The 26033-nt window shown below is 40.2% G+C and overlaps 12 non-coding genes across 12 annotated transcripts; all 12 read right to left on the bottom strand.

Annotated features, from left to right (window-relative positions):
* Positions 1–912: 912 nt before the first annotated feature.
* Positions 913–985, bottom strand: trnar-ucg (transfer RNA arginine (anticodon UCG)). Its single transcript has one exon. It is a non-coding gene; the product is annotated as a tRNA-Arg (tRNA).
* Positions 986–3171: 2186 nt separating this feature from the next.
* Positions 3172–3244, bottom strand: trnar-ucg (transfer RNA arginine (anticodon UCG)). The gene has a single exon. It is a non-coding gene; the product is annotated as a tRNA-Arg (tRNA).
* A 2109-nt stretch (positions 3245–5353) lies between these two features.
* trnar-ucg (transfer RNA arginine (anticodon UCG)) lies at positions 5354–5426 on the bottom strand. The gene has a single exon. It is a non-coding gene; the product is annotated as a tRNA-Arg (tRNA).
* A 2192-nt stretch (positions 5427–7618) lies between these two features.
* On the bottom strand, positions 7619–7691 carry trnar-ucg (transfer RNA arginine (anticodon UCG)). The gene has a single exon. It is a non-coding gene; the product is annotated as a tRNA-Arg (tRNA).
* A 2192-nt stretch (positions 7692–9883) lies between these two features.
* trnar-ucg (transfer RNA arginine (anticodon UCG)) lies at positions 9884–9956 on the bottom strand. Its single transcript has one exon. It is a non-coding gene; the product is annotated as a tRNA-Arg (tRNA).
* Positions 9957–12143: 2187 nt separating this feature from the next.
* Positions 12144–12216, bottom strand: trnar-ucg (transfer RNA arginine (anticodon UCG)). Its single transcript has one exon. It is a non-coding gene; the product is annotated as a tRNA-Arg (tRNA).
* Positions 12217–14403: 2187 nt separating this feature from the next.
* Positions 14404–14476, bottom strand: trnar-ucg (transfer RNA arginine (anticodon UCG)). Its single transcript has one exon. It is a non-coding gene; the product is annotated as a tRNA-Arg (tRNA).
* A 2190-nt stretch (positions 14477–16666) lies between these two features.
* trnar-ucg (transfer RNA arginine (anticodon UCG)) lies at positions 16667–16739 on the bottom strand. The gene has a single exon. It is a non-coding gene; the product is annotated as a tRNA-Arg (tRNA).
* Positions 16740–18926: 2187 nt separating this feature from the next.
* trnar-ucg (transfer RNA arginine (anticodon UCG)) lies at positions 18927–18999 on the bottom strand. The gene has a single exon. It is a non-coding gene; the product is annotated as a tRNA-Arg (tRNA).
* A 2187-nt stretch (positions 19000–21186) lies between these two features.
* Positions 21187–21259, bottom strand: trnar-ucg (transfer RNA arginine (anticodon UCG)). The gene has a single exon. It is a non-coding gene; the product is annotated as a tRNA-Arg (tRNA).
* A 2187-nt stretch (positions 21260–23446) lies between these two features.
* trnar-ucg (transfer RNA arginine (anticodon UCG)) lies at positions 23447–23519 on the bottom strand. Its single transcript has one exon. It is a non-coding gene; the product is annotated as a tRNA-Arg (tRNA).
* Positions 23520–25709: 2190 nt separating this feature from the next.
* Positions 25710–25782, bottom strand: trnar-ucg (transfer RNA arginine (anticodon UCG)). The gene has a single exon. It is a non-coding gene; the product is annotated as a tRNA-Arg (tRNA).
* Between the last annotated feature and the right edge of the window lie 251 nt (positions 25783–26033).

Raw genomic sequence — 26033 nt, forward strand, 5'->3', positions numbered from 1 at the left:
AGCGTTAACTTGTGTTGAGAGGACGGCGCTAAACAAGTGCTTAAAGGTGTTTCCCAGTCCATTTTGGTGTTCTGTCTGAATTTTTTGTCGGGTTGGACTTTTCTTCTTTGATTGTTTCTGTTGTTTAGTGCAAACCCAAACTATAAAAGCGATCCCATTCTGCACAGAGGTTGACCAATAGATCTACTAATCTTGAGTATTTAAACGTCTATCAGTCTCCGCCTTTTTTCTTCATCCAGTCAGTCGATAGTAGATCATTTTAAAACTCTGTTATTTCAGCTCAGATGCAGCTGTGCCTCAACGTCTTTCCATCTTTGTCCACCCACAAGAAAAACATGCTAATAACTTCTTGGACTTTGTGTATTAAGCAATTTGACTCCAATGTTTTTGCTAATATCCACCACCTTGACTACTAATAACAATCATGGGCCCTAAAAACAGCAAACATTTGATTTGATCAAATCAAATATTGCAGAAATTTCTGATGTTAACCAAGTTGAAGTTTTTCCTCCTGCTCTTCCTTTTGCTAGAATATTCTTATGGATTTGGTCATTGAGTGTTTGGACCATTTGACTTTCCTGCCAGAGTAAAAGCTCAAATGATGAGAAAACAATCATTTCTTTGACAAATCAACTTGCAAACAGTAGAATCTGATGATAGAAGTCTGTATTTTTCTGTTGCAGTGATCTGGATTTTCAAAGTCCTGATCCACACGGTGAAGGAAGGCAAGCAGATGATTCTAAAAGATTTGATCCCTTTCAAAACAAAAGCTGTTTTATTTACCGAAGAATGGCATCAGGGAGCAGCCACACTCCATAGACAGCTGCTGCTCCAATGACATCATCTACAGATCACCATGACCACTCAAATCAATGGTAGAAATAACAAATCCAGATGCTGAGAGTAACTCAACAACCATGAAGGGACTTGAACCCTCAATCTTCTGATCCGAAGTCAGACGCCTTGTCCATTAGGCCACATGGTCTGTGACAACATCCAGGTCCAGCTGCAGTTGGAGAACAACATCATCCAGCTGGATATTCTTCTTTTGTGTTAGCAGTGGTGTCTTCCAGGGTCTCCTACTAGAAGGTTTTCTTTCATTCGGAACTTGAAGGATGCTGTGAATTGAACCTGTTATTTCCTGTTTCTGCAGATCAGCTTAATTCTTTTTTGGTGATTATTCTGTCATTTGTTGTCATTTTCCATTACTTTGCTCTTCTATCCACAGAGGCTCTATACATGAGATGTGATGGACACAGGAACATGAAGATCTCTGAAGGGGGATTTGGAGCCATGTCAGTTGAAAGTCTTCAGCAACAGCCCTAAAACATCCCAGCTTTAGAGAAGATCTGCATGGAGAAATGGACCAAACAGCCGTTCGTAAAAACCTGCTGAGGACCTCTGTTGGCAGGAACAAGCTGCCATGGTTCTGCATTCTCCAACCGTTCCACACATGGTTTTCTGCCGCACCAGCACCTCTCTCCAAAACCAGTCGTCCTTTTCTAATGAATTCAATTCAAGTTTATGTCTATAGCCCAAATTCACAACAAAAGTCTTCTCAATGGGCTTCCTACCAGTAATTGTAAAGTAAACATACAATCAAAAAGGATCATAAATGCAATGAATTTCATTACGATAACACTAAACTTGAACTACACAGACTAAACTAAACTGGGCATTGTTGTAATGCTGTTATTGTGTCAGTTGTACTGTTGTTTTTTCCTACAAAGAGTTAATAAAACAACGGGAAGACTCGTGTCGAAAACACAAGAGGTTTTGGGCCCAGAGAACGCTGAAAAAGCTCTCTTTTCACGGTACTTTGTGGGTTAAACAGAGTTGTGAGTTTTTTCATTTTCTCACAATAGAGAGGATAAGCTGTTTATAGACAAGCTGAGCGGAACGGACTATTGGGCAACATGGAAATTTCAAATGGAGCTCTTGCTAAAGGCTAAAGGACTATGGGGCATGCTAACATAGCCGGACGTGTTAGCCGTAGATGCTAACGCTCAAGCAAAAGCGGAGTTTACCAGACGGAGAGAGAAAGCATTCTCCACGTTAGTGCTGAACGTGAGTACACCCCAGCTTTACCTGATAACAAGCTGCCAGACTCCCAAGGAAGCATGGACTACGCTTAAAGGCCATTTTGAGAGAGATACATTGGCAAACAAAGTGTTACTTAAGAAAAAAGATTTCGATGTGATATCAAGTATAGATATCAATAAGTGAGAATCTTAAGCAAATAAAGGAACTGACTAATCAGCGTTAACTTGTGTTGAGAGGACGGCGCTAAACAAGTGCTTAAAGGTGTTCCCCAGTCCATTTTGGTGTTCTGTCTGAATTTTTTGTCGGGTTGGACTTTTCTTCTTTGATTGTTTCTGTTGTTTAGTGCAAACCCAAACTATAAAAGCGATCCCATTCTGTCCAGAGGTTGACCAATAGATCTGCTAATCTTGAGTATTTAAACGTCTATCAGTCTCCGCCTTTTTTCTTCATCCAGTCAGTCGATAGTAGATCATTTTAAAACTCTGTTATTTCAGCTCAGACGCAGCTGTGCCTCAACGTCTTTCCATCTTTGTCCACCCACAAGAAACACATGCTAATAACTTCTTGGACTTTGTGTATTAAGCAATTTGACTCCAATGTTTTTACTATTATCCACCACCTTGACTACTAATAACAATCATGGGCCCTAAAAACAGCAAACATTTGATTTGATCAAATCAAATATTGCAGAAATTTCTGATTCTTAACCAAGTTGAAGTTTTTCCTCCTGCTCTTCCTTTTGCTAGAATATTATTATGGATTTGGTCATTGAGTATTTGGACCATTTGACTTTCCTGCCAGAGTAAAAGATCAAATGATGAGAAAACAATCATTTCTTTGACAAATCAACTTGCAAACAGTAGAATCTGATGATAGAAGTCTGTATTTTTCTGTTGCAGTGATCTGGATTTTCAAAGTCCTGATCCACACGGTGGAGGAAGACAAGCAGATGATTCTAAAAGATTTGATCCCTTTGAAAACAAAAGCTGTTTTATTCACCGAAGAATGGCAGCAGGGAGCAGCCACACTCCATAGACAGCTGCTGCTCCAATGACATCATCTACAGATCACCATGACCACTCAAATCAATGGTAGAAATAACAAATCCAGATGCTGAGAGTAACTCAACAACCATGAAGGGACTTGAACCCTCAATCTTCTGATCCGAAGTCAGACGCCTTGTCCATTAGGCCACATGGTCTGTGACAACATACAAGTCCAGCTGCAGTTGGAGAACAACATCATCCAGCTGGATATTCTTCTTTTGTGTTAGCAGTGGTGTCTTCCAGGGTCTCCTACTAGAAGGTTTTCTTTCATTCGGAACTTGAAAGATGCTGTGAATTGAACCTGTTATTTCCTGTGTCTGCAGATCAGCTTAATTCTTTTTTGGTGATTATTCTGTCATTTGTTGTCATTTTCCATTACTTTGCTCTTCTATCCACAGAGGCTCTATACATGAGATGTGATGGACACAGGAACATGAAGATCTCTGAAGGGGGATTTGGAGCCATGTCAGTTGAAAGTCTTCAGCAACAGCCCTAAAACATCCCAGCTTTAGAGAAGATCTGCATGGAGAAATGGACCAAACAGCCGTTCGTAAAAACCTGCTGAGGACCTCTTTTGGCAGGAACAAGCTGCCATGGTTCTGCATTCTCCAACCGTTCCACACATGGTTTTCTGCCGCACCAGCACCTCTCTCCAAAACCAGTCTAGTCCTTTTCTAATGAAATCAATTCAAGTTTATGTCTATAGCCCAAATTCACAACAAAAGTCTTCTCAATGGGCTTCGTACCAGTAATTGTAAAGTAAACATACAATCAAAAAGGATCATAAATGCATTGAATTTCATTAGGATAACACTAAACTTGAACTAAACAGACTAAACTAAACTGGGCATTGTTGTAATGCTGTTATTGTGTCAGTTGTACTGTTGTTGTTTTTTCCTACAAAGAGTTAATAAAACAACGGGAAGACTCGTGTCTAAAACTAAAGAGGTTTTGGGCCCAGAGAACGCTGAAAAAGCTCTCTTTTCACTGTACTTTGTGGGTTAAACAGAGTTGTGAGTTTTTTCCTTTTCTCACAATAGAGAGGATAAGCTGTTTATAGACAAGCTGAGCGCAACGGACTATTGGGCAACATGGAAATTTCAAATGGAGCTCTTGCTAAAGGCTAAAGGACTATGGGGCATGCTAACATAGCCGGACGTGTTAGCCGTAGATGCTAACGCTCAAGCACAAGCGGAGTTTACCAGACGGAGAGAGAAAGCATTGTCCACGTTAGTGCTGAACGTGAGTACACCCCAGCTTTACCTGATAACAAGCTGCCAGACTCCCAAGGAATCGTGGACTACGCTTAAAGGACATTTTGAGAGAGATACATTGGCAAACAAAGTGTTACTTAAGAAAAGAAATTTCGATGTGATATCAAGTATAGATGTCAATAAGTGAGAATCTTAAGCAAATAAAGGAACTGACTAATCAGCGTTAACTTGTGTTGAGAGGTCGGCGCTAAACAAGTGCTTAAAGTGCAAACCCAAACTATAAAAGCGATCCCATTCTGCCCAGAGGTTGACCAATAGATCTACTAATCTTGAGTATTTAAACGTCTATCAGTCTCCGCCTTTTTTCTTCATCCAGTCAGTCGATAGTAGATCATTTTAAAACTCTGTTATTTCAGCTCAGACGCAGCTGTGCCTCAACGTCTTTCCATCTTTGTCCACCCACAAGAAACACATGCTAATAACTTCTTGGACTTTGTGTATTAAGCAATTTGACTCCAATGTTTTTACTATTATCCACCACCTTGACTACTAATAACAATCATGGGCCCTAAAAACAGCAAACATTTGATTTGATCAAATCAAATATTGCAGAAATTTCTGATTCTTAACCAAGTTGAAGTTTTTCCTCCTGCTCTTCCTTTTGCTAGAATATTCTTATGGATTTGGTCATTGAGTATTTGGACCATTTGACTTTCCTGCCAGAGTAAAAGCTCAAATGATGAGAATACAATCATTTCTTTGACAAATCAACTTGCAAACAGTAGAATCTGATGATAGAAGTCTGTATTTTTCTGTTGCAGTGATCTGGATTTTCAAAGTCCTGATCCACACGGTGGAGGAAGACCAGCAGATGATTCTAAAAGATTTGATCCCTTTCAAAACAAAAGCTGTTTTATTTACCGAAGAATGGCAGCAGGGAGCAGCAACACTCCATAGACAGCTGCTGCTCCAATGACATCATCTGCAGATCACCATGACCACTCAAATCAATGGTAGAAATAATGAATCCAGATGCTGAGAGTAACTCAACAACCATGAAGGGACTTGAACCCTCAATCTTCTGATCCGAAGTCAGACGCCTTGTCCATTAGGCCACATGGTCTGTGACAACATCCAGGTCCAGCTGCAGTTGGAGAACAACACCATCCAGCTGGATATTCTTCTTTTGTGTTAGCAGTGGTGTCTTCCAGGGTCTCCTACTAGAAGGTTTTCTTTCATTCGGAACTTGAAAGATGCTGTGAATTGAACCTGTTATTTCCTGTGTCTGCAGATCAGCTTAATTCTTTTTTGGTGATTATTCTGTCATTTGTTGTCATTTTCCATTACTTTGCTCTTCTATCCACAGAGGCTCTATACATGAGATGTGATGGACACAGGAACATGAAGATCTCTGAAGGGGGATTTGGAGCCATGTCAGTTGAAAGTCTTCAGCAACAGCCCTAAAACATCCCAGCTTTAGAGAAGATCTGCATGGAGAAATGGACCAAACAGCCGTTCGTAAAAACCTGCTGAGGACCTCTGTTGGCAGGAACAAGCTGCCATGGTTCTGCATTCTCCAACCGTTCCACACATGGTTTTCTGCCGCACCAGCACCTCTCTCCAAAACCAGTCTAGTCCTTTTCTAATGAAATCAATTCAAGTTTATGTCTATAGCCCAAATTCACAACAAAAGTCTTCTCAATGGGCTTCCTACCAGTAATTGTAAAGTAAACATACAATCAAAAAGGATCATAAATGCATTGAATTTCATTAGGATAACACTAAACTTGAACTAAACAGACTAAACTAAACTGGGCATTGTTGTAATGCTGTTATTGTGTCAGTTGTACTGTTGTTGTTTTTTCCTACAAAGAGTTAATAAAACAACGGGAAGACTCGTGTCTAAAACTAAAGAGGTTTTGGGCCCAGAGAACGCTGAAAAAGCTCTCTTTTCACGGTACTTTGTGGGTTAAACAGAGTTGCGAGTTTTTTCCTTTTCTCACAATAGAGAGGATAAGCTGTTTATAGACAAGCTGAGCGGAACGGACTATTGGGCAACATGGAAGTTTCAAATGGAGCTCTTGCTAAAGGCTAAAGGACTATGGGGCATGCTAACATAGCCGGACGTGTTAGCCGTAGATGCTAACGCTCAAGCACAAGCGGAGTTTACCAGACGGAGAGAGAAAGCATTCTCCACGTTAATGCTGAACGTGAGTACACCCCAGCTTTACCTGATAACAAGCTGCCAGACTCCCAAGGAATCGTGGACTACGCTTAAAGGCCATTTTGAGAGAGATACATTGGCAAACAAAGTGTTACTTAAGAAAAGAAATTTCGATGTGATATCAAGTATAGATGTCAATAAGTGAGAATCTTAAGCAAATAAAGGAACTGACTAATCAGCGTTAACTTGTGTTGAGAGGACGGCGCCAAACAAGTGCTTAAAGGTGTTTCCCAGTCCATTTTGGTGTTCTGTCTGAATTTTTTGTCGGGTTGGACTTTTCTTCTTTGATTGTTTCTGTTGTTTAGTGCAAACCCAAACTATAAAAGCGATCCCATTCTGCCCAGAGGTTGACCAATAGATCTGCTAATCTTGAGTATTTAAACGTCTATCAGTCTCCGCCTTTTTTCTTCATCCAGTCAGTCGATAGTAGATCATTTTAAAACTCTGTTATTTCAGCTCAGATGCAGCTGTGCCTCAATGTCTTTCCATCTTTGTCCACCCACAAGAAAAACATGCTAATAACTTCTTGGACTTTGGGTATTAAGCAATTTGACTCCAATGTTTTTGCTATTATCCACCACCTTGACTACTAATAACAATCATGGGCCCTAAAAACAGCAAACATTTGATTTGATCAAATCAAATATTGCAGAAATTTCTGATTCTTAACCAAGTTGAAGTTTTTCCTCCTGCTCTTCCTTTTGCTAGAATATTATTATGGATTTGGTCATTGAGTATTTGGACCATTTGACTTTCCTGCCAGAGTAAAAGCTCAAATGATGAGAAAACAATCGTTTCTTTGACAAATCAACTTGCAAACAGTAAAATCTGATGATAGAAGTCTGTATTTTTCTGTTGCAGTGATCTGGATTTTCAAAGTCCTGATCCACACGGTGGAGGAAGACCAGCAGATCATTCTAAAAGATTTGATCCCTTTCAAAACAAAAGCTGTTTTATTTAACCGAAGAATGGCAGCAGGGAGCAGCAACACTCCATAGACAGCTGCTGCTCCAATGACATCATCTACAGATCACCATGACCACTCAAATCAATGGTAGAAATAATGAATTCAGATGCTGAGAGTAACTCAACAACCACGAAGGGACTCAAACCCTCAATCTTCTGATCCGAAGTCAGACGCCTTGTCCATTAGGCCACATGGTCTGTGACAACATCCAGGTCCAGCTGCAGTTGGAGAACAACATCATCCAGCTGGATATTTTTCTTTTGTGTTAGCAGTGGTGTCTTCCAGGGTCTCCTACTAGAAGGTTTTCTTTCATTCAGAACTTGAAGGATGCTGTGAATTGAACCTGTTATTTCCTGTGTCTGCAGATCAGCTTAATTCTTTTTTGGTGATTATTCTGTCATTTGTTGTCATTTTCCATTACTTTGCTCTTCTATCCACAGAGGCTCTATACATGAGATGTGATGGACACAGGAACATGAAGATCTCTGAAGGGGGATTTGGAGCCATGTCAGTTGAAAGTCTTCAGCAACAGCCCTAAAACATCCCAGCTTTAGAGAAGATCTGCATGGAGAAATGGACCAAACAGCCGTTCGTAAAAACCTGCTGAGGACCTCTGTTGGCAGGAACAAGCTGCCATGGTTCTGCATTCTCCAACCGTTCCACACATGGTTTTCTGCCGCACCAGCACCTCTCTCCAAAACCAGTCTAGTCCTTTTCTAATGAAATCAATTCAAGTTTATGTCTATAGCCCAAATTCACAACAAAAGTCTTCTCAATGGGCTTCCTACCAGTAATTGTAAAGTAAACATACAATCAAAAAGGATCATAAATGCATTGAATTTCATTAGGATAACACTAAACTTGAACTAAACAGACTAAACTAAACTGGGCATTGTTGTAATGCTGTTATTGTGTCAGTTGTACTGTTGTTGTTTTTTCCTACAAAGAGTTAATAAAACAACGGGAAGACTCGTGTCTAAAACTAAAGAGGTTTTGGGCCCAGAGAACGCTGAAAAAGCTCTCTTTTCACGGTACTTTGTGGGTTAAACAGAGTTGCGAGTTTTTTCCTTTTCTCACAATAGAGAGGATAAGCTGTTTATAGACAAGCTGAGCGGAACGGACTATTGGGCAACATGGAAGTTTCAAATGGAGCTCTTGCTAAAGGCTAAAGGACTATGGGGCATGCTAACATAGCCGGACGTGTTAGCCGTAGATGCTAACGCTCAAGCACAAGCGGAGTTTACCAGACGGAGAGAGAAAGCATTCTCCACGTTAATGCTGAACGTGAGTACACCCCAGCTTTACCTGATAACAAGCTGCCAGACTCCCAAGGAATCGTGGACTACGCTTAAAGGCCATTTTGAGAGAGATACATTGGCAAACAAAGTGTTACTTAAGAAAAGAAATTTCGATGTGATATCAAGTATAGATGTCAATAAGTGAGAATCTTAAGCAAATAAAGGAACTGACTAATCAGCGTTAACTTGTGTTGAGAGGACGGCGCCAAACAAGTGCTTAAAGGTGTTTCCCAGTCCATTTTGGTGTTCTGTCTGAATTTTTTGTCGGGTTGGACTTTTCTTCTTTGATTGTTTCTGTTGTTTAGTGCAAACCCAAACTATAAAAGCGATCCCATTCTGCCCAGAGGTTGACCAATAGATCTGCTAATCTTGAGTATTTAAACGTCTATCAGTCTCCGCCTTTTTTCTTCATCCAGTCAGTCGATAGTAGATCATTTTAAAACTCTGTTATTTCAGCTCAGATGCAGCTGTGCCTCAATGTCTTTCCATCTTTGTCCACCCACAAGAAAAACATGCTAATAACTTCTTGGACTTTGGGTATTAAGCAATTTGACTCCAATGTTTTTGCTATTATCCACCACCTTGACTACTAATAACAATCATGGGCCCTAAAAACAGCAAACATTTGATTTGATCAAATCAAATATTGCAGAAATTTCTGATTCTTAACCAAGTTGAAGTTTTTCCTCCTGCTCTTCCTTTTGCTAGAATATTATTATGGATTTGGTCATTGAGTATTTGGACCATTTGACTTTCCTGCCAGAGTAAAAGCTCAAATGATGAGAAAACAATCGTTTCTTTGACAAATCAACTTGCAAACAGTAAAATCTGATGATAGAAGTCTGTATTTTTCTGTTGCAGTGATCTGGATTTTCAAAGTCCTGATCCACACGGTGGAGGAAGACCAGCAGATCATTCTAAAAGATTTGATCCCTTTCAAAACAAAAGCTGTTTTATTTAACCGAAGAATGGCAGCAGGGAGCAGCAACACTCCATAGACAGCTGCTGCTCCAATGACATCATCTACAGATCACCATGACCACTCAAATCAATGGTAGAAATAATGAATTCAGATGCTGAGAGTAACTCAACAACCACGAAGGGACTCAAACCCTCAATCTTCTGATCCGAAGTCAGACGCCTTGTCCATTAGGCCACATGGTCTGTGACAACATCCAGGTCCAGCTGCAGTTGGAGAACAACATCATCCAGCTGGATATTTTTCTTTTGTGTTAGCAGTGGTGTCTTCCAGGGTCTCCTACTAGAAGGTTTTCTTTCATTCAGAACTTGAAGGATGCTGTGAATTGAACCTGTTATTTCCTGTGTCTGCAGATCAGCTTAATTCTTTTTTGGTGATTATTCTGTCATTTGTTGTCATTTTCCATTACTTTGCTCTTCTATCCACAGAGGCTCTATACATGAGATGTGATGGACACAGGAACATGAAGATCTCTGAAGGGGGATTTGGAGCCATGTCAGTTGAAAGTCTTCAGCAACAGCCCTAAAACATCCCAGCTTTAGAGGAGATCTGCATGGAGAAATAGACCAAACAGCCGTTTGTAAAAACCGGCTGAGGACCTTTGTTGGCAGGAACAAGCTGCCATGGTTCTGCATTCTCCAACCGTTCCACACATGGTTTTCTGCCGCACCAGCATCTCTCTCCAAAACCAGTCTAGTCCTTTTCTAATGAATTCAATTCAAGTTTATGTCTATAGCCCAAATTCACAACAAAAGTCTTCTCAATGGGCTTCCTACCAGTAATTGTAAAGTAAACATACAATCAAAAAGGATCATAAATGCATTGAATTTCATTAGGATAACACTAAACTTTAACTAAACAGACTAAACTAAACTGGGCATTGTTGTAATGCTGTTATTGTGTCAGTTGTACTGTTGTTGTTTTTTCCTACAAAGAGTTAATAAAACAACGGGAAGACTCGTGTCTAAAACACAAGAGGTTTTGGGCCCAGAGAACGCTGAAAAAGCTCTCTTTTCACGGTACTTTGTGGGTTAAACAGAGTTGTGAGTTTTTTCCTTTTCTCACAATAGAGAGGATAAGCTGTTTATAGACAAGCTGAGCGGAACGGACTATTGGGCAACATGGAAGTTTCAAATGGAGCTCTTGCTAAAGGCTAAAGGACTATGGGGCATGCTAACGTAGCCGGATGTGTTAGCCGTAGATGCTAACGCTCAAGCACAAGCGGAGTTTACCAGACGGAGAGAGAAAGCATTCTCCACGTTAGTGCTGAACGTGAGTACACCCCAGCTTTACCTGATAACAAGCTGCCAGACTCCCAAGGAAGCATGGACTACGCTTAAAGGCCATTTTGAGAGAGATACATTGGCAAACAAAGTGTTACTTAAGAAAAGAAATTTCGATGTGATATCAAGTATAGATGTCAATAAGTGAGAATCTTAAGCAAATAAAGGAACTGACTAATCAGCGTTAACTTGTGTTGAGAGGTCGGCGCTAAACAAGTGCTTAAAGGTGTTTCCCAGTCCATTTTGGTGTTCTGTCTGAATTTTTTGTCGGGTTGGACTTTTCTTCTTTGATTGTTTCTGTTGTTTAGTGCAAACCCAAACTATAAAAGCGATCCCATTCTGCCCAGAGGTTGACCAATAGATCTACTAATCTTGAGTATTTAAACGTCTATCAGTCGCCGCCTTTTTTCTTCATCCAGTCAGTCGATAGTAGATCATTTTAAAACTCTGTTATTTCAGCTCAGATGCAGCTGTGCCTCAACGTCTTTCCATCTTTGTCCACCCACAAGAAAAACATGCTAATAACTTCTTGGACTTTGTGTATTAAGCAATTTGACTCCAATGTTTTTACTATTATCCACCACCTTGACTACTAATAACAATCATGGGCCCTAAAAACAGCAAACATTTGATTTGATCAAATATTGCAGAAATTTCTGATTCTTAACCAAGTTGAAGTTTTTCCTCCTGCTCTTCCTTTTGCTAGAATATTATTATGGATTTGGTCATTGAGTATTTGGACCTTATGACTTTCCTGCCAGAGTAAAAGCTCAAATGATGAGAAAACAATCGTTTCTTTGACAAATCAACTTGCAAACAGTAAAATCTGATGATAGAAGTCTGTATTTTTCTGTTGCAGTGATCTGGATTTTCAAAGTCCTGATCCACACGGTGGAGGAAGACCAGCAGATCATTCTAAAAGATTTGATCCCTTTCAAAACAAAAGCTGTTTTATTTAACCGAAGAATGGCAGCAGGGAGCAGCAACACTCCATAGACAGCTGCTGCTCCAATGACATCATCTACAGATCACCATGACCACTCAAATCAATGGTAGAAATAATGAATTCAGATGCTGAGAGTAACTCAACAACCACGAAGGGACTCGAACCCTCAATCTTCTGATCCGAAGTCAGACGCCTTGTCCATTAGGCCACATGGTCTGTGACAACATCCAGGTCCAGCTGCAGTTGGAGAACAACACCATCCAGCTGGATATTCTTCTTTTGTGTTAGCAGTGGTGTCTTCCAGGGTCTCCTACTAGAAGGTTTTCTTTCATTCAGAACTTGAAGGATGCTGTGAATTGAACCTGTTATTTCCTGTGTCTGCAGATCAGCTTAATTCTTTTTTGGTGATTATTCTGTCATTTGTTGTCATTTTCCATTACTTTGCTCTTCTATCCACAGAGGCTCTATACATGAGATGTGATGGACACAGGAACATGAAGATCTCTGAAGGGGGATTTGGAGCCATGTCAGTTGAAAGTCTTCAGCAACAGCCCTAAAACATCCCAGCTTTAGAGGAGATCTGCATGGAGAAATGGACCAAACAGCCGTTTGTAAAAACCTGCTGAGGACCTCTTTTGGCAGGAAAAAGCTGCCATGGTTCTGCATTCTCCAACCGTTCCACACATGGTTTTCTGCCGCACCAGCACCTCTCTCCAAAACCAGTCTAGTCCTTTTCTAATGAAATCAATTCAAGTTTATGTCTATAGCCCAAATTCACAACAAAAGTCTTCTCAATGGGCTTCCTACCAGTAATTGTAAAGTAAACATACAATCAAAAAGGATCATAAATGCACTGAATTTCATTAGGATAACACTAAACTTTAACTAAACAGACTAAACTAAACTGGGCATTGTTGTAATACTGTTATTGTGTCAGTTGTACTGTTGTTGTTTTTTCCTACAAAGAGTTAATAAAACAACGGGAAGACTCGTGTCTAAAACACAAGAGGTTTTGGGCCCAGAGAACGCTGAAAAAGCTCTCTTTTCACGGTACTTTGTGGGTTAAACAGAGTTGTGAGTTTTTTCCTTTTCTCACAATAGAGAGGATAAGCTGTTTATAGACAAGCTGAGCGGAACGGACTATTGGGCAACATGGAAGTTTCAAATGGAGCTCTTGCTAAAGGCTAAAGGACTATGGGGCATGCTAACGTAGCCGGATGTGTTAGCCGTAGATGCTAACGCTCAAGCACAAGCGGAGTTTACCAGACGGAGAGAGAAAGCATTCTCCACGTTAGTGCTGAACGTGAGTACACCCCAGCTTTACCTGATAACAAGCTGCCAGACTCCCAAGGAAGCATGGACTACGCTTAAAGGCCATTTTGAGAGAGATACATTGGCAAACAAAGTGTTACTTAAGAAAAGAAATTTCGATGTGATATCAAGTATAGATGTCAATAAGTGAGAATCTTAAGCAAATAAAGGAACTGACTAATCAGCGTTAACTTGTGTTGAGAGGTCGGCGCTAAACAAGTGCTTAAAGGTGTTTCCCAGTCCATTTTGGTGTTCTGTCTGAATTTTTTGTCGGGTTGGACTTTTCTTCTTTGATTGTTTCTGTTGTTTAGTGCAAACCCAAACTATAAAAGCGATCCCATTCTGCCCAGAGGTTGACCAATAGATCTACTAATCTTGAGTATTTAAACGTCTATCAGTCGCCGCCTTTTTTCTTCATCCAGTCAGTCGATAGTAGATCATTTTAAAACTCTGTTATTTCAGCTCAGATGCAGCTGTGCCTCAACGTCTTTCCATCTTTGTCCACCCACAAGAAAAACATGCTAATAACTTCTTGGACTTTGTGTATTAAGCAATTTGACTCCAATGTTTTTACTATTATCCACCACCTTGACTACTAATAACAATCATGGGCCCTAAAAACAGCAAACATTTGATTTGATCAAATATTGCAGAAATTTCTGATTCTTAACCAAGTTGAAGTTTTTCCTCCTGCTCTTCCTTTTGCTAGAATATTATTATGGATTTGGTCATTGAGTATTTGGACCTTATGACTTTCCTGCCAGAGTAAAAGCTCAAATGATGAGAAAACAATCGTTTCTTTGACAAATCAACTTGCAAACAGTAAAATCTGATGATAGAAGTCTGTATTTTTCTGTTGCAGTGATCTGGATTTTCAAAGTCCTGATCCACACGGTGGAGGAAGACCAGCAGATCATTCTAAAAGATTTGATCCCTTTCAAAACAAAAGCTGTTTTATTTAACCGAAGAATGGCAGCAGGGAGCAGCAACACTCCATAGACAGCTGCTGCTCCAATGACATCATCTACAGATCACCATGACCACTCAAATCAATGGTAGAAATAATGAATTCAGATGCTGAGAGTAACTCAACAACCACGAAGGGACTCAAACCCTCAATCTTCTGATCCGAAGTCAGACGCCTTGTCCATTAGGCCACATGGTCTGTGACAACATCCAGGTCCAGCTGCAGTTGGAGAACAACACCATCCAGCTGGATATTCTTCTTTTGTGTTAGCAGTGGTGTCTTCCAGGGTCTCCTACTAGAAGGTTTTCTTTCATTCAGAACTTGAAGGATGCTGTGAATTGAACCTGTTATTTCCTGTGTCTGCAGATCAGCTTAATTCTTTTTTGGTGATTATTCTGTCATTTGTTGTCATTTTCCATTACTTTGCTCTTCTATCCACAGAGGCTCTATACATGAGATGTGATGGACACAGGAACATGAAGATCTCTGAAGGGGGATTTGGAGCCATGTCAGTTGAAAGTCTTCAGCAACAGCCCTAAAACATCCCAGCTTTAGAGGAGATCTGCATGGAGAAATGGACCAAACAGCCGTTTGTAAAAACCTGCTGAGGACCTCTTTTGGCAGGAAAAAGCTGCCATGGTTCTGCATTCTCCAACCGTTCCACACATGGTTTTCTGCCGCACCAGCACCTCTCTCCAAAACCAGTCTAGTCCTTTTCTAATGAAATCAATTCAAGTTTATGTCTATAGCCCAAATTCACAACAAAAGTCTTCTCAATGGGCTTCCTACCAGTAATTGTAAAGTAAACATACAATCAAAAAGGATCATAAATGCACTGAATTTCATTAGGATAACACTAAACTTTAACTAAACAGACTAAACTAAACTGGGCATTGTTGTAATACTGTTATTGTGTCAGTTGTACTGTTGTTGTTTTTTCCTACAAAGAGTTAATAAAACAACGGGAAGACTCGTGTCTAAAACACAAGAGGTTTTGGGCCCAGAGAACGCTGAAAAAGCTCTCTTTTCACGGTACTTTGTGGGTTAAACAGAGTTGTGAGTTTTTTCCTTTTCTCACAATAGAGAGGATAAGCTGTTTATAGACAAGCTGAGCGGAACGGACTATTGGGCAACATGGAAGTTTCAAATGGAGCTCTTGCTAAAGGCTAAAGGACTATGGGGCATGCTAACGTAGCCGGATGTGTTAGCCGTAGATGCTAACGCTCAAGCACAAGCGGAGTTTACCAGACGGAGAGAGAAAGCATTCTCCACGTTAGTGCTGAACGTGAGTACACCCCAGCTTTACCTGATAACAAGCTGCCAGACTCCCAAGGAATCGTGGACTACGCTTAAAGGCCATTTTGAGAGAGATACATTGGCAAACAAAGTGTTACTTAAGAAAAGAAATTTCGATGTGATATCAAGTATAGATGTCAATAAGTGAGAATCTTAAGCAAATAAAGGAACTGACTAATCAGCGTTAACTTGTGTTGAGAGGACGGCGCTAAACAAGTGCTTAAAGGTGTTCCCCAGTCCATTTTGGTGTTCTGTCTGAATTTTTTGTCGGGTTGGACTTTTCTTCTTTGATTGTTTCTGTTGTTTAGTGCAAACCCAAACATAAAAGCGATCCCATTCTGTCCAGAGGTTGACCAATAGATCTGTTAATCTTGAGTATTTAAACGTCTATCAGTCTCCACCTTTTTTCTTCATCCAGTCAGTCGATAGTAGATCATTTTAAAACTCTGTTATTTCAGCTCAGATGCAGCTGTGCCTCAACGTCTTTCCATCTTTGTCCACCCACAAGAAAAACATGCTAATAACTTCTTGGACTTTGTGAATTAAGCAATTTGACTCCAATGTTTTTGCTATTATCCACCACCTTGACTACTAATAAAAATCATGGGCCCTAAAAACAGCAAACATTTGATTTGATCAAATCAAATATTGCAGAAATTTCTGATTCTTAACCAAGTTGAAGTTTTTCCTCCTGCTCTTCCTTTTGCTAGAATATTATTATGGATTTGGTCATTGAGTATTTGGACCATTTGACTTTCCTGCCAGAGTAAAAGCTCAAATGATGAGAAAACAATCGTTTCTTTGACAAATCAACTTGCAAAAAGTAAAATCTGATGATAGAAGTCTGTATTTTTCTGTTGCAGTGATCTGGATTTTCAAAGTCCTGATCCACACGGTGGAGGAAGACCAGCAGATCATTCTAAAAGATTTGATCCCTTTCAAAACAAAAGCTGTTTTATTTACCGAAGAATGGCAGCAGGGAGCAGCAACACTCCATAGACAGCTGCTGCTCCAATGACATCATCTACAGATCACCATGACCACTCAAATCAATGGTAGAAATAATGAATTCAGATGCTGAGAGTAACTCAACAACCATGAAGGGACTCGAACCCTCAATCTTCTGATCCGAAGTCAGACGCCTTGTCCATTAGGCCACATGGTCTGTGACAACATCCAGGTCCAGCTGCAGTTGGAGAACAACATCATCCAGCTGGATATTCTTCTTTTGTGTTAGCAGTGGTGTCTTCCAGGGTCTCCTACTAGAAGGTTTTCTTTCGTTCAGAACTTGAAGGATGCTGTGAATTGAACCTGTTATTTCCTGTGTCTGCAGATCAGCTTAATTCTTTTTTGGTGATTATTCTGTCATTTGTTGTCATTTTCCATTACTTTGCTCTTCTATCCACAGAGGCTCTATACATGAGATGTGATGGACACAGGAACATGAAGATCTCTGAAGGGGGATTTGGAGCCATGTCAGTTGAAAGTCTTCAGCAACAGCCCTAAAACATCCCAGCTTTAGAGGAGATCTGCATGGAGAAATGGACCAAACAGCCGTTTATAAAAACCTGCTGAGGACCTCTTTTGGCAGGAAAAAGCTGCCATGGTTCTGCATTCTCCAACCGTTCCACACATGGTTTTCTGCCGCACCAGCACCTCTCTCCAAAACCAGTCTAGTCCTTTTCTAATGAAATCAATTCAAGTTTATGTCTATAGCCCAAATTCACAACAAAAGTCTTCTCAATGGGCTTCCTACCAGTAATTGTAAAGTAAACATACAATCAAAAAGGATCATAAATGCACTGAATTTCATTAGGATAACACTAAACTTTAACTAAACAGACTAAACTAAACTGGGCATTGTTGTAATACTGTTATTGTGTCAGTTGTACTGTTGTTGTTTTTTCCTACAAAGAGTTAATAAAACAACGGGAAGACTCGTGTCTAAAACACAAGAGGTTTTGGGCCCAGAGAACGCTGAAAAAGCTCTCTTTTCACGGTACTTTGTGGGTTAAACAGAGTTGTGAGTTTTTTCCTTTTCTCACAATAGAGAGGATAAGCTGTTTATAGACAAGCTGAGCGGAACGGACTATTGGGCAACATGGAAGTTTCAAATGGAGCTCTTGCTAAAGGCTAAAGGACTATGGGGCATGCTAACGTAGCCGGATGTGTTAGCCGTAGATGCTAACGCTCAAGCACAAGCGGAGTTTACCAGACGGAGAGAGAAAGCATTCTCCACGTTAGTGCTGAACGTGAGTACACCCCAGCTTTACCTGATAACAAGCTGCCAGACTCCCAAGGAAGCGTGGACTACGCTTAAAGGCCATTTTGAGAGAGATACATTGGCAAACAAAGTGTTACTTAAGAAAAGAAATTTCGATGTGATATCAAGTATAGATGTCAATAAGTGAGAATCTTAAGCAAATAAAGGAACTGACTAATCAGCGTTAACTTGTGTTGAGAGGTCGGCGCTAAACAAGTGCTTAAATGTGTTTCCCAGTCCATTTTGGTGTTCTGTCTGAATTTTTTGTCGGGTTGGACTTTTCTTCTTTGATTGTTTCTGTTGTTTAGTGCAAACCCAAACTATAAAAGCGATCCCATTCTGTCCAGAGGTTGACCAATAGATCTACTAATCTTGAGTATTTAAACGTCTATCAGTCTCCGCCTTTTTTCTTCATCCAGTCAGTCGATAGTAGATCATTTTAAAACTCTGTTATTTCAGCTCAGATGCAGCTGTGCCTCAACGTATTTCCATGTTTGTCCACCCACAAGAAAAACATGCTAATAACTTCTTGGACTTTGTGTATTAAGCAATTTGACTCCAATGTTTTTACTATTATCCACCACCTTGACTACTAATAACAATCATGGGCCCTAAAAACAGCAAACATTTGATTTGATCAAATATTGCAGAAATTTCTGATTCTTAACCAAGTTGAAGTTTTTCCTCCTGCTCTTCCTTTTGCTAGAATATTATTATGGATTTGGTCATTGAGTATTTGGACCATTTGACTTTCCTGCCAGAGTAAAAGCTCAAATGATGAGAAAACAATCGTTTCTTTGACAAATCAACTTGCAAACAGTAAAATCTGATGATAGAAGTCTGTATTTTTCTGTTGCAGTGATCTGGATTTTCAAAGTCCTGATCCACACGGTGGAGGAAGACCAGCAGATCATTCTAAAAGATTTGATCCCTTTCAAAACAAAAGCTGTTTTATTTAACCGAAGAATGGCAGCAGGGAGCAGCAACACTCCATAGACAGCTGCTGCTCCAATGACATCATCTACAGATCACCATGACCACTCAAATCAATGGTAGAAATAATGAATTCAGATGCTGAGAGTAACTCAACAACCACGAAGGGACTCGAACCCTCAATCTTCTGATCCGAAGTCAGACGCCTTGTCCATTAGGCCACATGGTCTGTGACAACATCCAGGTCCAGCTGCAGTTGGAGAACAACACAATCCAGCTGGATATTCTTCTTTTGTGTTAGCAGTGGTGTCTTCCAGGGTCTCCTACTAGAAGGTTTTCTTTCATTCAGAACTTGAAGGATGCTGTGAATTGAACCTGTTATTTCCTGTGTCTGCAGATCAGCTTAATTCTTTTTTGGTGATTATTCTGTCATTTGTTGTCATTTTCCATTACTTTGCTCTTCTATCCACAGAGGCTCTATACATGAGATGTGATGGACACAGGAACATGAAGATCTCTGAAGGGGGATTTGGAGCCATGTCAGTTGAAAGTCTTCAGCAACAGCCCTAAAACATCCCAGCTTTAGAGGAGATCTGCATGGAGAAATGGACCAAACAGCCGTTTGTAAAAACCTGCTGAGGACCTCTTTTGGCAGGAAAAAGCTGCCATGGTTCTGCATTCTCCAACCGTTCCACACATGGTTTTCTGCCGCACCAGCATCTCTCTCCAAAACCAGTCTAGTCCTTTTCTAATGAATTCAATTCAAGTTTATGTCTATAGCCCAAATTCACAACAAAAGTCTTCTCAATGGGCTTCCTACCAGTAATTGTAAAGTAAACATACAATCAAAAAGGATCATAAATGCATTGAATTTCATTAGGATAACACTAAACTTTAACTAAACAGACTAAACTAAACTGGGCATTGTTGTAATGCTGTTATTGTGTCAGTTGTACTGTTGTTGTTTTTTCCTACAAAGAGTTAATAAAACAACGGGAAGACTCGTGTCTAAAACACAAGAGGTTTTGGGCCCAGAGAACGCTGAAAAAGCTCTCTTTTCACTGTACTTTGTGGGTTAAACAGAGTTGTGAGTTTTTTCCTTTTCTCACAATAGAGAGGATAAGCTGTTTATAGACAAGCTGAGCGGAACGGACTATTGGGCAACATGGAAGTTTCAAATGGAGCTCTTGCTAAAGGCTAAAGGACTATGGGGCATGCTAACGTAGCCGGATGTGTTAGCCGTAGATGCTAACGCTCAAGCACAAGCGGAGTTTACCAGACGGAGAGAGAAAGCATTCTCCACGTTAGTGCTGAACGTGAGTACACCCCAGCTTTACCTGATAACAAGCTGCCAGACTCCCAAGGAAGCATGGACTACGCTTAAAGGCCATTTTGAGAGAGATACATTGGCAAACAAAGTGTTACTTAAGAAAAGAAATTTCGATGTGATATCAAGTATAGATGTCAATAAGTGAGAATCTTAAGCAAATAAAGGAACTGACTAATCAGCGTTAACTTGTGTTGAGAGGTCGGCGCTAAACAAGTGCTTAAAGGTGTTTCCCAGTCCATTTTGGTGTTCTGTCTGAATTTTTTGTCGGGTTGGACTTTTCTTCTTTGATTGTTTCTGTTGTTTAGTGCAAACCCAAACTATAAAAGCGATCCCATTCTGCCCAGAGGTTGACCAATAGATCTACTAATCTTGAGTATTTAAACGTCTATCAGTCGCCGCCTTTTTTCTTCATCCAGTCAGTCGATAGTAGATCATTTTAAAACTCTGTTATTTCAGCTCAGATGCAGCTGTGCCTCAACGTCTTTCCATCTTTGTCCACCCACAAGAAAAACATGCTAATAACTTCTTGGACTTTGTGTATTAAGCAATTTGACTCCAATGTTTTTACTATTATCCACCACCTTGACTACTAATAACAATCATGGGCCCTAAAAACAGCAAACATTTGATTTGATCAAATATTGCAGAAATTTCTGATTCTTAACCAAGTTGAAGTTTTTCCTCCTGCTCTTCCTTTTGCTAGAATATTATTATGGATTTGGTCATTGAGTATTTGGACCTTATGACTTTCCTGCCAGAGTAAAAGCTCAAATGATGAGAAAACAATCGTTTCTTTGACAAATCAACTTGCAAACAGTAAAATCTGATGATAGAAGTCTGTATTTTTCTGTTGCAGTGATCTGGATTTTCAAAGTCCTGATCCACACGGTGGAGGAAGACCAGCAGATCATTCTAAAAGATTTGATCCCTTTCAAAACAAAAGCTGTTTTATTTAACCGAAGAATGGCAGCAGGGAGCAGCAACACTCCATAGACAGCTGCTGCTCCAATGACATCATCTACAGATCACCATGACCACTCAAATCAATGGTAGAAATAATGAATTCAGATGCTGAGAGTAACTCAACAACCACGAAGGGACTCGAACCCTCAATCTTCTGATCCGAAGTCAGACGCCTTGTCCATTAGGCCACATGGTCTGTGACAACATCCAGGTCCAGCTGCAGTTGGAGAACAACACCATCCAGCTGGATATTCTTCTTTTGTGTTAGCAGTGGTGTCTTCCAGGGTCTCCTACTAGAAGGTTTTCTTTCATTCAGAACTTGAAGGATGCTGTGAATTGAACCTGTTATTTCCTGTGTCTGCAGATCAGCTTAATTCTTTTTTGGTGATTATTCTGTCATTTGTTGTCATTTTCCATTACTTTGCTCTTCTATCCACAGAGGCTCTATACATGAGATGTGATGGACACAGGAACATGAAGATCTCTGAAGGGGGATTTGGAGCCATGTCAGTTGAAAGTCTTCAGCAACAGCCCTAAAACATCCCAGCTTTAGAGGAGATCTGCATGGAGAAATGGACCAAACAGCCGTTTGTAAAAACCGGCTGAGGACCTTTGTTGGCAGGAACAAGCTGCCATGGTTCTGCATTCTCCAACCGTTCCACACATGGTTTTCTGCCGCACCAGCACCTCTCTCCAAAACCAGTCTAGTCCTTTTCTAATGAAATCAATTCAAGTTTATGTTTATAGCCCAAATTCACAACAAAAGTCTTCTCAATGGGCTTCCTACCAGTAATTGTAAAGTAAACATACAATCAAAAAGGATCATAAATGCATTGAATTTCATTAGGATAACACTAAACTTGAACTAAACAGACTAAACTAAACTGGGCATTGTTGTAATACTGTTATTGTGTCAGTTGTACTGTTGTTGTTTTTTCCTACAAAGAGTTAATAAAACAACGGGAAGACTCGTGTCTAAAACTAAAGAGGTTTTGGACCCAGAGAACGCTGAAAAAGCTCTCTTTTCACTGTACTTTGTGGGTTAAACAGAGTTGCAAGTTTTTTCCTTTTCTCACAATAGAGAGGATAAGCTGTTTATAGACAAGCTGAGCGGAACGGACTATTGGGCAACATGGAAGTTTCAAATGGAGCTCTTGCTAAAGGCTAAAGGACTATGGGGCATGCTAACGTAGCCGGATGTGTTAGCCGTAGATGCTAACGCTCAAGCACAAGCGGAGTTTACCAGACGGAGAGAGAAAGCATTCTCCACGTTAGTGCTGAACGTGAGTACACCCCAGCTTTACCTGATAACAAGCTGCCAGACTCCCAAGGAAGCATGGACTACGCTTAAAGGCCATTTTGAGAGAGATACATTGGCAAACAAAGTGTTACTTAAGAAAAGAAATTTCGATGTGATATCAAGTATAGATGTCAATAAGTGAGAATCTTAAGCAAATAAAGGAACTGACTAATCAGCGTTAACTTGTGTTGAGAGGTCGGCGCTAAACAAGTGCTTAAATGTGTTTCCCAGTCCATTTTGGTGTTCTGTCTGAATTTTTTGTCGGGTTGGACTTTTCTTCTTTGATTGTTTCTGTTGTTTAGTGCAAACCCAAACTATAAAAGCGATCCCATTCTGTCCAGAGGTTGACCAATAGATCTACTAATCTTGAGTATTTAAACGTCTATCAGTCTCCGCCTTTTTTCTTCATCCAGTCAGTCGATAGTAGATCATTTTAAAACTCTGTTATTTCAGCTCAGATGCAGCTGTGCCTCAACGTCTTTCCATCTTTGTCCACCCACAAGAAAAACATGCTAATAACTTCTTGGACTTTGTGTATTAAGCAATTTGACTCCAATGTTTTTACTATTATCCACCACCTTGACTACTAATAACAATCATGGGCCCTAAAAACAGCAAACATTTGATTTGATCAAATATTGCAGAAATTTCTGATTCTTAACCAAGTTGAAGTTTTTCCTCCTGCTCTTCCTTTTGCTAGAATATTATTATGGATTTGGTCATTGAGTATTTGGACCTTATGACTTTCCTGCCAGAGTAAAAGCTCAAATGATGAGAAAACAATCGTTTCTTTGACAAATCAACTTGCAAACAGTAAAATCTGATGATAGAAGTCTGTATTTTTCTGTTGCAGTGATCTGGATTTTCAAAGTCCTGATCCACACGGTGGAGGAAGACCAGCAGATCATTCTAAAAGATTTGATCCCTTTCAAAACAAAAGCTGTTTTATTTAACCGAAGAATGGCAGCAGGGAGCAGCCACACTCCATAGACAGCTGCTGCTCCAATGACATCATCTACAGATCACCATGACCACTCAAATCAATGGTAGAAATAATGAATTCAGATGCTGAGAGTAACTCAACAACCACGAAGGGACTCGAACCCTCAATCTTCTGATCCGAAGTCAGACGCCTTGTCCATTAGGCCACATGGTCTGTGACAACATCCAGGTCCAGCTGCAGTTGGAGAACAACACAATCCAGCTGGATATTCTTCTTTTGTGTTAGCAGTGGTGTCTTCCAGGGTCTCCTACTAGAAGGTTTTCTTTCATTCAGAACTTGAAGGATGCTGTGAATTGAACCTGTTATTTCCTGTGTCTGCAGATCAGCTTAATTCTTTTTTGGTGATTATTCTGTCATTTGTTGTCATTTTCCATTACTTTGCTCTTCTATCCACAGAGGCTCTATACATGAGATGTGATGGACACAGGAACATGAAGATCTCTGAAGGGGGATTTGGAGCCATGTCAGTTGAAAGTCTTCAGCAACAGCCCTAAAACATCCCAGCTTTAGAGGAGATCTGCATGGAGAAATGGACCAAACAGCCGTTTGTAAAAACCTGCTGAGGACCTCTTTTGGCAGGAAAAAGCTGCCATGGTTCTGCATTCTCCAACCGTTCCACACATGGTTTTCTGCCGCACCAGCACCTCTCTCCAAAACCAGTCTAGTCCTTTTCTAATGAAATCAATTCAAGTTTATGTCTATAGCCCAAATTCACAACAAAAGTCTTCTCAATGGGCTTCCTACCAGTAATTGTAAAGTAAACATACAATCAAAAAGGATCATAAATGCACTGAATTTCATTAGGATAACACTAAACTTTAACTAAACAGACTAAACTAAACTGGGCATTGTTGTAATACTGTTATTGTGTCAGTTGTACTGTTGTTGTTTTTTCCTACAAAGAGTTAATAAAACAACGGGAAGACTCGTGTCTAAAACACAAGAGGTTTTGGGCCCAGAGAACGCTGAAAAAGCTCTCTTTTCACGGTACTTTGTGGGTTAAACAGAGTTGTGAGTTTTTTCCTTTTCTCACAATAGAGAGGATAAGCTGTTTATAGACAAGCTGAGCGGAACGGACTATTGGGCAACATGGAAGTTTCAAATGGAGCTCTTGCTAAAGGCTAAAGGACTATGGGGCATGCTAACGTAGCCGGATGTGTTAGCCGTAGATGCTAACGCTCAAGCACAAGCGGAGTTTACCAGACGGAGAGAGAAAGCATTCTCCACGTTAGTGCTGAACGTGAGTACACCCCAGCTTTACCTGATAACAAGCTGCCAGACTCCCAAGGAATCGTGGACTACGCTTAAAGGCCATTTTGAGAGAGATACATTGGCAAACAAAGTGTTACTTAAGAAAAGAAATTTCGATGTGATATCAAGTATAGATGTCAATAAGTGAGAATCTTAAGCAAATAAAGGAACTGACTAATCAGCGTTAACTTGTGTTGAGAGGACGGCGCTAAACAAGTGCTTAAAGGTGTTCCCCAGTCCATTTTGGTGTTCTGTCTGAATTTTTTGTCGGGTTGGACTTTTCTTCTTTGATTGTTTCTGTTGTTTAGTGCAAACCCAAACATAAAAGCGATCCCATTCTGTCCAGAGGTTGACCAATAGATCTGTTAATCTTGAGTATTTAAACGTCTATCAGTCTCCACCTTTTTTCTTCATCCAGTCAGTCGATAGTAGATCATTTTAAAACTCTGTTATTTCAGCTCAGATGCAGCTGTGCCTCAACGTCTTTCCATCTTTGTCCACCCACAAGAAAAACATGCTAATAACTTCTTGGACTTTGTGAATTAAGCAATTTGACTCCAATGTTTTTGCTATTATCCACCACCTTGACTACTAATAAAAATCATGGGCCCTAAAAACAGCAAACATTTGATTTGATCAAATCAAATATTGCAGAAATTTCTGATTCTTAACCAAGTTGAAGTTTTTCCTCCTGCTCTTCCTTTTGCTAGAATATTATTATGGATTTGGTCATTGAGTATTTGGACCATTTGACTTTCCTGCCAGAGTAAAAGCTCAAATGATGAGAAAACAATCGTTTCTTTGACAAATCAACTTGCAAAAAGTAAAATCTGATGATAGAAGTCTGTATTTTTCTGTTGCAGTGATCTGGATTTTCAAAGTCCTGATCCACACGGTGGAGGAAGACCAGCAGATCATTCTAAAAGATTTGATCCCTTTCAAAACAAAAGCTGTTTTATTTACCGAAGAATGGCAGCAGGGAGCAGCCACACTCCATAGACAGCTGCTGCTCCAATGACATCATCTACAGATCACCATGACCACTCAAATCAATGGTAGAAATAATGAATTCAGATGCTGAGAGTAACTCAACAACCATGAAGGGACTCAAACCCTCAATCTTCTGATCCGAAGTCAGACGCCTTGTCCATTAGGCCACATGGTCTGTGACAACATCCAGGTCCAGCTGCAGTTGGAGAACAACATCATCCAGCTGGATATTCTTCTTTTGTGTTAGCAGTGGTGTCTTCCAGGGTCTCCTACTAGAAGGTTTTCTTTCGTTCAGAACTTGAAGGAGGCTGTGAATTGAACCTGTTATTTCCTGTGTCTGCAGATCAGCTTAATTCTTTTTTGGTGATTATTCTGTCATTTGTTGTCATTTTCCATTACTTTGCTCTTCTATCCACAGAGGCTCTA

Source organism: Oryzias latipes, chromosome 2 (genome assembly GCF_053564925.1).
Source record: "Oryzias latipes strain Hd-rR chromosome 2, Olatipes_Hd-rR_3.1".
Classification (NCBI taxonomy): domain Eukaryota; kingdom Metazoa; phylum Chordata; class Actinopteri; order Beloniformes; family Adrianichthyidae; genus Oryzias; species Oryzias latipes.